Source organism: Indicator indicator, chromosome 3 (genome assembly GCF_027791375.1).
Source record: "Indicator indicator isolate 239-I01 chromosome 3, UM_Iind_1.1, whole genome shotgun sequence".
In the NCBI taxonomy this organism is placed as follows: Eukaryota; Metazoa; Chordata; class Aves; order Piciformes; family Indicatoridae; genus Indicator; species Indicator indicator.
The window spans coordinates 36,699,391-36,711,406 of record NC_072012.1 but is presented as its reverse complement, the minus strand read 5'-3'; the positions used below and the strand labels follow the sequence as shown (position 1 = coordinate 36,711,406).

Here is a 12,016-nt window from a genome sequence, read left to right as displayed (position 1 = left end):
GATCATGCACACCAAATTATTACCATGGTGAAACATTTACAGATGGGACTCTGGATAGTGATACCTATCAGTTTGGTTTAGACAACCAAGTCTGTCCATAGACATAGACAGAAACAGAATTGATCTATCTTGTCTCCAGCTGCTCATTACTTTTCAGTGTCTGGAAGATGTGCCCCAAAAGCAGGAGGTAGAAAGAACACACTCTAAAGAAAATCAACTGAAAAGATAAAATCACCTTCACCAGGAAATTCAGATGAACTGTGTAACAGCACTGATCAGGGTTGTTCACAAGTCAAAATGGGAAAACAGTTTTTGGTGAGGCTTACAGCTAATTAAAACCCCAAAGACTACAAAATATTACAGGAATAAGGAATCCTTAAAAGTTCTTTTCATTAACTTTACCAGTCAACAATAATAATTTACTTTGTAAGTCACAACAGCCAACCAGTGCTTTTCCAAACAGCTGGTTTGGGTAGATAATAGGATGAGCAAGCTCTAACTACATTGTAATGGAAGTTCTACCTGTACTTTCACTGGAAGCTGAAGAAGTAAAAGCCCATGTGCCAAAAAAAAAAAAAAAAACAAACCATCCAACTGATTTTCATTTTCCTTTAGAATGGCTTCAATCACACAGTGCTCAAAACTGAGTTCCTAAATCATTCAAGACAAAAGTGCAAAACTCTCCTGAGTTGGTAAATATATCATTTTTTAAACACAAAGAGTAGTTCTGTAACAATTTAATTATCTAAAAAGCAATTCATTACTATGCAATTCCTTCCTCCTAAATATGGCATACAGTCTGGACAACAAGGTTATTTAAGTTTTGAGATACCATAATTGTCTCACTGATAATTTTTTTACAGAGTACCATGTGAGACTATATTTTACTAGAAACATGGTTTAAGGGACAGTTTGAGAAAAGTTAATCATTAATTCTCTTCTGACTAGACACTCTAAAAATTAAGTAGTAGATTGTGACACACTTCTGTACCTTTACAGCCTTCATGCACAAGACTGAATTTCACCCAGAAGAGTAAAAGGATTTGAAAGTGAATTCTGCTGACATGCTTCTGTCATAAATGTCAGGAAAATAATACAGCAAATGCCAGTCAGCGACTCCATCTCAGACCAGGAACAATCTCTCATTTTCAAATAATCTCCTCCATTATTACGATTAGGAAATCATCAATAGGAACGGGGGGGGGGGGGGGGGGGAGGAAAAAAAATAAAAGAGAGAGAGAATAAGTTTTTGCTTGGAAAAAAAAAATGGAAATAATTTCCTCTACATGGATAGGTCTTGCAGAGGATTTCAGAGACCCTGTGAAAATGGAAAGGTTTAATGCAGGTATATGGCATGTTCTTTAAGGCCTAAGGCAAAAAGAAAAAGAATACAGAGTTCAGTAATAATCATTGGGCTTTTTTATTATTTCTTTAACTGAGAAACCACATTTCCTTTCTTGAAATAACCAAGAAATAAGCCAGAAATATTTGCTACAATTATTAAATAATAAAGTGTCTTATGGTAAGAGGAATTGTGTACAAATCCTCAAAGTGAAAAAAGCTAATGATCATACACAATAAATTTTGATTTACAGGAAATATAATTAAAATTTATTGTATTAATAAATGCATTAATGGAAAACCTTCTGCCATTTCATGTATGGGATATATAAATCATCAGATTTTTTTCACACATTAGGCCCTATAGGAAAAAGAAATCAAGATATATGATAAACAATAAGCACTTGTATACCTGGGAATGAAAGAGAGGGAAGAAAATATATTTTCCTAAGACAATTCCTTGAAATGAATGTGTAGTATTTGCATAAATTTCCTAGGAACCTTGCATTCACTTTAGCAATCTTCCTACTAAAATTGTCCTGTGGAATGCATGAGAAATTTGAAAAGAAAGTTTTACTTGAGGTGTTCACTGCATGAATTAGTAAAAAAACACAGCAATAAACTCATGTTACAGTAAATTGGATCATCCATTACTTAATATTGTTTTGAATTTTCAAGATAATTTCACTCTTGAATTACTCCACAACAGATCAATAAACGATTTATGCAAGTAAACCAGGCTATAGGCTTCAGAAAGTCCTATGCAGTTAATGACAGTAGGTTATTTTTAAATACTATTTAAGAACTAAAAAATCACAATTAGTCAGCAACACTGCTCCTCTCTCACGAATCTTGCAGAAATTAAACACGTCAATTTCTGGCCTAAATTGCAAGGAGGCAAGCACATGTATGGGCTATACTGGTACTATGGCTCTTGCTCTAAATGTACAAACTCAAACTCACTCATTTCACTACCAAGACATGCAAGACAGGTGTGTGGAAACAAAATTATAACCCATTATAATTAATAACACAAGTTGCACAACATCCTTTCTGAGAAAGGAGAGGTGTTCCCTCCACTCTTTTTCCGTAAGGATAACTTTGCAGACAACTGACATCCACTTTTTAGATTTAGGATCATGTAAATAAATACCAGTTATAACAAATGAAAATTCTGTGAAAAATTAACAGGATATAAAGTGAACAAAGACTTTGGAATGTTTCTAGAACTCTTCAATAACAGCAAAACATGAAATCCTGGAGCCACACATCAATTAAAAGCGTGACTAGCTCATCAGGAATTCTATATCAAGTCTTGAAGGGCCTTTGCTACAAAAGCAATACAGTCAATAATGTACTGTATATTTTGAAAGTAGTGTGAAAACCCGTTTTTCTTTCTTAGTTGGGCATTCTATTTCTCTGACTGCCTGTAATCTTGACCTCTGTTAGCTCTCACACATGAAGTATTTAATTAAATGTAGAAGTTGTCTGAATTAGTTCTTAGGAGAACAACTGATGTAAGTAATAATTAAACAAGTATTTGTTCATTGGCATAAGCTATAATTAATGAACAATTTTTTAAAGAAAGCCTCTACTAATAAAGAGTAGTTTTTGACTTCCTAATACCTGTTCTTTCAAGTGAAAATACTGTTTAACAACTCATACATATCCCATTTTAAAGCATTTTAAAACACAGCTAAAGCCATTCAACTACCCAGATTTTGATACACAGTGCAGTATTAGAGCATCTGTTAAAAAGGGTAATGGTGTGTGCAGAAAAATAGCTCAGGTCTTACCAAAGTCTTTGTCAGGTTAGTATTAAACACCTATGCTACTGTTGCTCAAGCTGTAGTTAAAATCTCACTGGCTTAAAAACAGTCTACAAGAGCTGCAATAATTTCCTTTATAAGAATGCAATGGAATTACATCTATCTTTTTAGCTATTTTTACACAAATTATTTTCTTGGGGCTTTTGGGGTTGGTTTTTGTTGTTTGGCAGGGGGAAGTGTTGTTTTGGTTTGGGTTGGGTTTTGGGGGGGGTTTGGTTGTTGGTTTTTTTTTCTCCATGATTTAATACTTAACAGATGTACTTACATCTATCCTTGGCTGAGAAATAATTTCAATCTTGACAGTCAAAAATGAGCTCTATATGGTATTCTAACCACCTGCCCACAAGCAAGAAAATCTGCTTTTTTAGGATGTGGTACCAAGAGCCAAAGCAAGCAACTTGGCTCAGATAAGTTGGATGAAAAATGACTGCCTTCAGTTTGATCTGACCTTGAGGAATCAAATGGTCTCAGCAATCTGCATACCTTTGGGTGTCATCAGGGAACAGACACTGTAGATTATTTCCTCTATTTGCACATGAGATAATAAACAAACTCTATCATACTTAAGAGCAACTTTTTCCAAACAACATAAATTGCTATATGTGGAAATTTTCCACATCTATCCATCTTCATCAAATTCAAAGAATAAAAAAAAAAAAAAAGTAACATTTTCAATTTTAGATGACACCCACATACCAAAGCATGAACATTATTTTCATACATCATATAAGTTGTGCTAGTATCATCAACAGGGTATCTTCCACATGATACTAAACACCTTACAGCCCCTAAGGTGTTGTTTTCTTGTTTTCTTGTTTTCTTCCAACACACACATACAATCACCTGTGTCTTTTTATTTTACCCTTCCCCTTACATACACTATATATTCCTTTGACCACAAGACGTTATTTAACTTGGCTGCTTTTAGATGGTTATGTGTGTGAAACATCTAAATCTTGGGGTTTTTTCTCTTTTAATGGAGACCAGGTTATTAACAGACTGTGTATGAGAATATGTCATTAGGTTGTGGAAAATCCTCTCTTGTGTGCAGCTATTAATTTTTGCCTCAGAGCTGAAATGTGTTTTTTTTAAAAGCTGAAGATCAGTCAGATGTTGAGAAGCCTGACTTTAAAATGTGTATCCAAAACTGAGAACTGGGAAACTGCTGGAGGAGACCTTGCGCCAGGGATACTGTTTCTGGAGCATTTCTAGATCTGATATATGGAGAAAGAGACCCCAAAAAGAAGGCATGCCAGAATGACAGATTCTGAAACACGAAGCTCTAGTGAGATTAGAAGAAACCATTAAAGAGGCAGAGATTTCCTTTACCTATATTTGAGCAAATTTTTGAGTGCCTAAACCTTGTGGTTTTCACAAACAGTTAATTTACTGGCTTCCCCACTCAGAACAATAAATAAAATACACCACCTTTTGGAATAAAGAAGTTTAAGCAATCAAGTTGCCAAACTGCAAATGGGATCCCTTTTTCCCCAGCTAAAGCATTCTTAGCAAAGTGATGTACCAGTGCAGGTTCCTATGAGTGAGCAGTGCTAAGAATAAGTAGATGTCTGATCTGGAAAATATAGAGTTGTTTGTAGCTGTGTTTTATTAATTAGGTAATTTCTTATAAAGCATACCATTGTAAACAAAATAATTATTTAGCCATTATTTGCTTCACCAGATTCTTAAAAACAGCAGTTAATCACTCTTAAAACATACAGTATTCAATAAAGTAACTGGATTTCAACTTAAATTAAAAGGCAGCCTAATCAGATACTCATACTTAACACTTTTTGACAATTACCTGCAGTGTGAAAGTTGGTTAAATTTTCAAAAGCATGCATCATGTGTTGCATCTGATAACTTTTGAACTATATTTCTACCAGCTAGCTATACCATACTGAGTGAAGTATACAAATATGATTACACCACCATTTTGTAGGACAGTAAAATGCAGCCAGCTTTAGCAAGCATTTTGAAACACTTTGAAATACAGACCAGCATAAATTTGATTACTAATGCAGCTGTCCTTTATATGGGTTAATAAAACCTGAGACTTTCTTTCAGCCACATTGGCAGAGCAAAGAGAACCTGCAACATGAATGGTAAGGCCAAAAGATACCAATGTGATAAACCAGTTTGAAATATGTCTAAGTACATCCCTCAGACTTTCAAGCAGTAGTTAATGCAGTGATAATTGAATAATTCACTGTTGAACAATATCTTGAGCATGCACTGTGAAGGGAATTTAAAATTTCCATTATTTTATGTCAGGTTGTGCTTTATAAATGATACTTGAATTTTAAAATATTTTATATTTTTATTATGCATAGTAATTAGTACATATTGCTAGTTTCAAAGACACATGACTAGATGAAAAGAACTTAATCTGAGTACATTTATAAGACTACATGAAGTCATCTAGAACCCTACCATCTAAAAAAATCTTTCTGCTTTAATAAAAATGAGCATGAAGATAATGTTGATGTACACATCCTTTAAAGGTCTTTTAGTCCCATATCTCTGCAGTGAGCAGAGACGTCTTCAACTAGATCAGTTTGCTCAGAGCCCTGTCCAACCTGGCCTCGAATGTTTCCAGGGATATGACATCTACCACATTGCTGAAAGACTTTTTAGGATGTCAGGTAGTGATAGGACTAGGGGGAATGGAGCAAAACTGCAAGTGGGTAGATTCAGATTGGATGTTAGGAAGAAGTTCTTCACCATGAGGGTGGTGAGACACTGGAACAAGTTGCCCAGGGAGGTGGTAGAAGTCCAATCCCTGGAAGATTTTAAGGCAAGGGTGGATGGGGCTCTGAGCAACCTATCTAGTGTGAGTTGACCCTTCCCATGGCAGGGGGGCTTGGCACTAGATGATCCTTGAGGTCTCTTCCAACCCTGACAATTCTATGATGCTATGATCTCTGGGTAACCTTTTCCAGTGTCTCAGCACATTCTCTTAATTAGAAATATCCTAATTATTTTCAGGATAAATGAACACAAGGACAAAACAGTAATTTTATGTTGTAAAAAGGAGCAATATCTCATCTATCTCATTCACTTTATTTAAATGGCTAACCAGCTTACTGATTCAGCAAAATGAAAACATACAGTATCTAATTTTTCTCTACTACAGTCTTTCATTTGTGAATCTGTCTGATTCTAACTGCCAACACTGCCCTTTCAAGTTAAGATTATGATAATTATTCAGTTTGATTCGTTTGATAAAAGTCCCATTAACCAAATAAGTGTTTCATTTTGTTACCTTCTCATATTTCTCTATTAAATTATATTAATTAACATGACATGATTTTGCTAATATCATTAAGAGCTATTAATGATATCATATTATATCATATCATATATTAGATAGGAATTATTTGTCAGATTCATTATCATTAGCTTCATAATTTTACCAAGGTAAAATTTTTCTAATCACTGTAGGTCATCTCAGCAAAATTACCAAACCCTCTCACTGTCGTCAAATTGGAAATTTTATACCTGTAAAAGCAGGAGGATAACAGAGACCAAAAAGGTGTTGCTACCAAAAAGACATGTTCTTGACCCCACATCCTCTTTTGATTAATACTGAATAACCTGGGGAAATTGCTGGATAAAACACTAGTTTTAGACATATTTGAAATAATTTAGGAAGTTGTTTTGAAAAGAAAAACAAATAAAAGAGATGGTCCATCCCTTTTCTAGATTAAAAGTTGTGGAATTAAAAATTGACTCAGCAGTTAATCTCCAGCCTGCAGAATAAAGTTCTCTATAAACCTCTTCTTGCTTGAACTCATTTTTTCCCTCACCCAACTCCTTTCTTAGCAGTTTCTTTGGACATTTCTTTTGCTATACAAATTGTCAAGGGAAAGACTGTAGCTTGGCATTTGGTTACCAACCTATGTCTTTTCTCAGCCCAAGGGTGGAGGTTGCTGACCATGCCATCCTTCCAACATATGTAATGTCTGTGTCTAAATGTGAGAGGAAAAGGAAGGGAAGAAGGGAAAAAAAAAAATTCTTTCAGAGGGAGAAATTTACTACTTTGAACAACTCCTGTTGGCTTACTCTTCTTCTGAGGAAGTGGAAACCTAAGAAACAGAAATGCTTAATTTAGGAATAGTCTAATGCTTTTCAGATCAGACTACTATTTGCCACATGAGCCCATCTTTAAACCCTTTTTCTAAAAGAGCTCAGTTACACATATTCCAGTATTGAACAATAGGTAAAAGGTGTTTTATGGAGTCTAAAAGGATTTAGAAAGCTGAACTTTGCTCTTAGGAGTAGATGTTAATAATAGCTGCCTTTTTTTTTTTTCCCTTCACAACGCTGGAGTTTCATAATGCTTTGTTAACAGGAAAGCCCTGCAAAGCAATATAAAATTTGAAACCAAAGATCCTCAGAGAAATAATCTGAATCACCTACAAAAGAAAAGGGCATTGTCCCTCATTAATACTTCCACAGCATTCAGGAACCTCACAGCAATGAGTCAATTGATGTTTCATTAAATGGGTGTATTTCTCTTATTCTCTGTCTCCCCAAGTATGTTTTCCCAGTTAATGCTACTAAACCACAAAAATGTTAAGTCAATATTATGTCTCAAAAGAGCCTTCAGAATTATTTTTTGACCATTCTAAATACCAAAGAGAACTTGATCCTGTGTCTGGTCAAAGAAGCAAACTTCTTGTCACTGTCTTGTGTGACCTCAGGGACACAAGTATGCTGAACACATTATTGAGTCTTGTACTGTTAATTAATAATTGGCATATAGGGGAACGTTTGTATTTCTTTCTTGAAGAAATACATGAGGCACTACATGGGATGTATTTCTGATTTTGCTTTACATAATCTTGCAATGTAAGAGTAGGAAATTAGAGATATTTTTATATAACAATGGAGATTGTTGATATTTACGGAAAGAAAATTGCTAGCAGCATGATTAGATGATTCTAAAGAAGTGAGAGTACAGTGACAGGAAGCCACACAAAAGATTTCTAATCATAATAGCCTGAGACAGACATTAAACTCCTATTTTTTTTATTTACAATCAATCAAAATCAAAACTGCTTCTACTTATGATGGCCAGAATAAATGTATAATTTAGGATCAAACCAAACAAATAAAAAATCTATATTCCTAAACATTCTTTCAAATGATGGATATCAGGCTCTGTCTGCTGTCTCAATGCATTCATAGTCGGGGCATCACCTAAAGCTGAATCTGAGGTACATGAAAGAAGAAAAAAGGATCAACATGAAATGCTTAAATTCTTAAACATCACTTTCAACATTGACATTACCTTTTATCAATATACATTTCCAAATTGAAATATTATAGTCATTATGCAAAGTGAAAGGATCAAAAATAAGACTTTCAGTCTAATGACTTGTAGAATGAAACTATTTAAACATATATTTCAATTTCATACGATTAACATCAGACTCCATAGGATGGGGTCTCAATCCAGTGAGATATCAAGTCCCCACAGAAAGTCTGCTATTTCAATTGCCCTCTCACTTGCATAAGGATAAAACAGATACCTTTCACCAGTCTGAGGAGAATGTCAGCCATGAATAACACACATAAATAAATTTTCACCATAACTAATGTATGTTTTCAACAGGAAGTCTCCTGGTTTTAATTCTGAATTACCTGATTTTAAATAAATGATGATAATAACCTGAAAACAGCCTCAATACTCCCAGTGATTTCAGAGTGGAAAAGGCTGAGTCTGAATAGACAGCACTTCAAGTGGATCTTTTGTTGAATTAAAAAAAAAATTGTTTGGCATAACAGAAATAATTCCTCCTCCAGGTTTCTGGGACCATTCAGGGAGAGACTTTGGAACCCTTATTTTTTGCTAGCAGTGTGCCAGTCAAATACACCTATGTAGCAAATAGTGACATTAAAAAAAGGACTCAGATGACCTGAATCCATTCTTGGGTTCAGACAAAATGTCCAGAGTCACAAGCACCTACCAAGTAAAGATGATAGACAAGAAAAACACATATTAGCTATATAGTGAGATGGCTAAAACCAGCACTAATAAAGCAGTAAGTTCAGGAAGTTGCAGCTGCCTATTACACAACTGTACATATTTCCCCTGGCACTTTGCTTAGAAAACATTTAATAGTGCCTTGATATGAAATCAGAAAATCAGCTGGAAGTTTGAGTTACTCATTCATGCTCCCTTAATTGACCATGTGTATGGATTTATTTATAAAGATAACTTTTAACTGTAATTTTTCTCCTGATTTTTACAATCAGTAGGTGTTACTAACACAATAAGATAAAATAATTTGTATAAACTGTTCTAATAACTTAGCTGCACAATATCCAGTCCCATCTGTTCATGTTTATTCTTCAACGTTGGAAAAAAATCAATTCTGTCAGAATCAGGGGCAATGGACCATGAACAGAAAACGAGAAATACTAATATTAATATATTTCCACAGGCTTCTTTCTTCAAGGCCTTTGATTAGTTGGAACGAGGGGTTTCTCCCACAGAGTACATCACAAAAGAACAGGAGGTAGGAGAATACAATGTGCTTTTGGTGCCACAGACACCGAGCCAGTCACAAGCATCAGCAGCCAACTTCTGTTTCAGATGTTGCCCCATGCTCTCCACTTCGTTGCCCAGACCGAGATGCATTGACCACTGAAAACATATCTCCATGAAGGACAAAGCTGTGGCGTATACTAAAGGGGCAATCAAGGGTCTGCACATGTTGCTGGAGGGCAGGGCTGGGATGGGGAGACTTCTGTCCCAGCTGCCATATAAAAAGAACATACTTCTACTTCCTAACAGTGCAAGAAGAGTCAAGTGAGCCAGCTTTCCCTGCCTTTCTTTCAGATGAGCTACTCCAGCACAATTCCCCATCCATCATAATCTGTCACTTCCCCTGAGCATTAAGACTGTAATTAATTCTAGCTATGCAAGGAAGTGGCACTGTATAATCCCCAGTGAGTCATTCACCCTGTCATAGCAGAGAATCTTTACAAGAGAAAGAGAAATAGTCTGACAGACACATGACAGCTCAAAAAACCCTGTAAACATTTGCTTCAAAGTACAAAAATGCACATGTGGATTTCTTTAGAGGACAGCTTTAGAGGTCTATTACATCGCCCTGACCTTTGATAGAGAGTAAATAGGGAAGTATTGCATAGGAAAGTGGAACCGAGTTGCCACCAGGTAATTTCCGGCTCTTTGTCCTGTTCAGTGAAGGAGAGAGACAATCATACTTTATCTCCTTCTGGGAAAATTCCCAAGCATGTTATGTGTTTTTCTCCTGCAGTGTACCCTCAGTTCATTCTTCAGCTTCTCACCTGATGAGTTGCAACAAGCAGCTCACTGTGGAAAGTCAGTAGAAAGCAATAACCAGCAATACAGCTGGCATGTCTGAAATAATCTTTGTATCTAAAAATCTACATCTTGTATCACTGAGGCAATACTACAGCACTTGCTGTACTGCGAAAAAGCAAGGTATTAACCACATGAACAGTATCTAACAGCAGAGTTACTGAGGAGGAATAAGGAAGTAGGATTTTTACCCCAGTCTTTTGCACTCCCAATGCAAAGGTGCTTCTCACTTTTACCAGTAACAGCTTAAAAAAAAACAAAAAACTATTGGGAAAGCTGAAAAGTAAAACAGATTAAATTAACAACAGTCAAACCACTCAGTTCTATTTCATACTATTGTTGATTTTCAGGAATGCTTTAGTTCATTCTTTTTTTTATTCTTTTTTTTCTTATTTTCTTCTTTTTACCTCCTTCTCATACACTTCTCTCCTTCCTTTATACTTCCTTAAGGGAAAGGCTAATAAAAGTTAGGCCATTTCCACAATGGCTTTTAGGTTTCTCAACAACTTTAAGAAATACTTTCAGAAACAGTATGCACCTAATAAAGATTGAGTGGAGTCAGTCCAGTTAATTTCTCAGTGCCCATTCAGACTGAACACACCACAAAGCTCTGAGCAGTTTCACTGTTACATAGGCTTTCTGTAGAGTCACACTCTTAAGCTCCATGTCTTCTCTTCTCTCTTCAAATAATGTCATTTACTTATGACAGTCAGCAACAGATCCCTCTGTACTTCAGAGGTGCAATCATTCCATACATCAAGTTCCAAAGATTTGTTTTGTGAAAAGTGCATTAAAGCACATTCTTTACCTGTAAATTCCCCTGTCGACACAGCTCTCTGCTGCTGTGCATACCTGCTTCTCTAGCACTACAAGGCTGCAGATAATAAATATAGTGGGTCTGAGAGGATATCAGAGACACCACCAGGCTGGTGATAACCATTAAATTGGCAAGAACATTGGATTTTTTAAGGCTGAAGATATTAGACAAATGAAATATTTTTCAAGCAGCAAGGGATAGATTCAGACTTGCTTGATATTCTCTGGTTAGAGAATATTAGGAAACAATTCATACATGTTCACAAAACACATACAATAAATAGATCTAAAGTGCAAATTGCTTTTGAACACATTGAAAAGGAAATAATGAAAACTCTTTTAAAAGTTTGCAATGGGTAATCCACAGTGTAACCAGCAAGGGAACATTTCCTGATCCATAACATTAGCATTTACCATTAGTAGATCATACCAAGAAAAAAGTAAGGACAAAACATAAGGAAAAACATAAGGAAGCAGTAGAGAAAATCAAATACTTGAGTGAACTTTCTAGCTCTAGGTTTACTGTAAGAGATTTGACATTTTATAGACTGCTCAATAATAGGAATGGACAAATACATAATCTTTTGATGTACAGAACAATTTTATTCAGTTGATACTTAGACGATACACCAGGTACAATTACAGTTCTTCTGTAGATTTCCATTACATCAAT

At 35.4% G+C, this 12,016-nt stretch overlaps 1 protein-coding gene across 2 annotated transcripts in view; it reads right to left on the bottom strand.

Moving 5' to 3' along the window:
* The window catches only part of IMMP2L (inner mitochondrial membrane peptidase subunit 2), a 397,034-nt gene that overhangs the window by 90,223 nt on the left and 294,795 nt on the right, over nt 1–12,016 (bottom strand). The gene's annotated exons all lie outside the window — the stretch shown is intronic.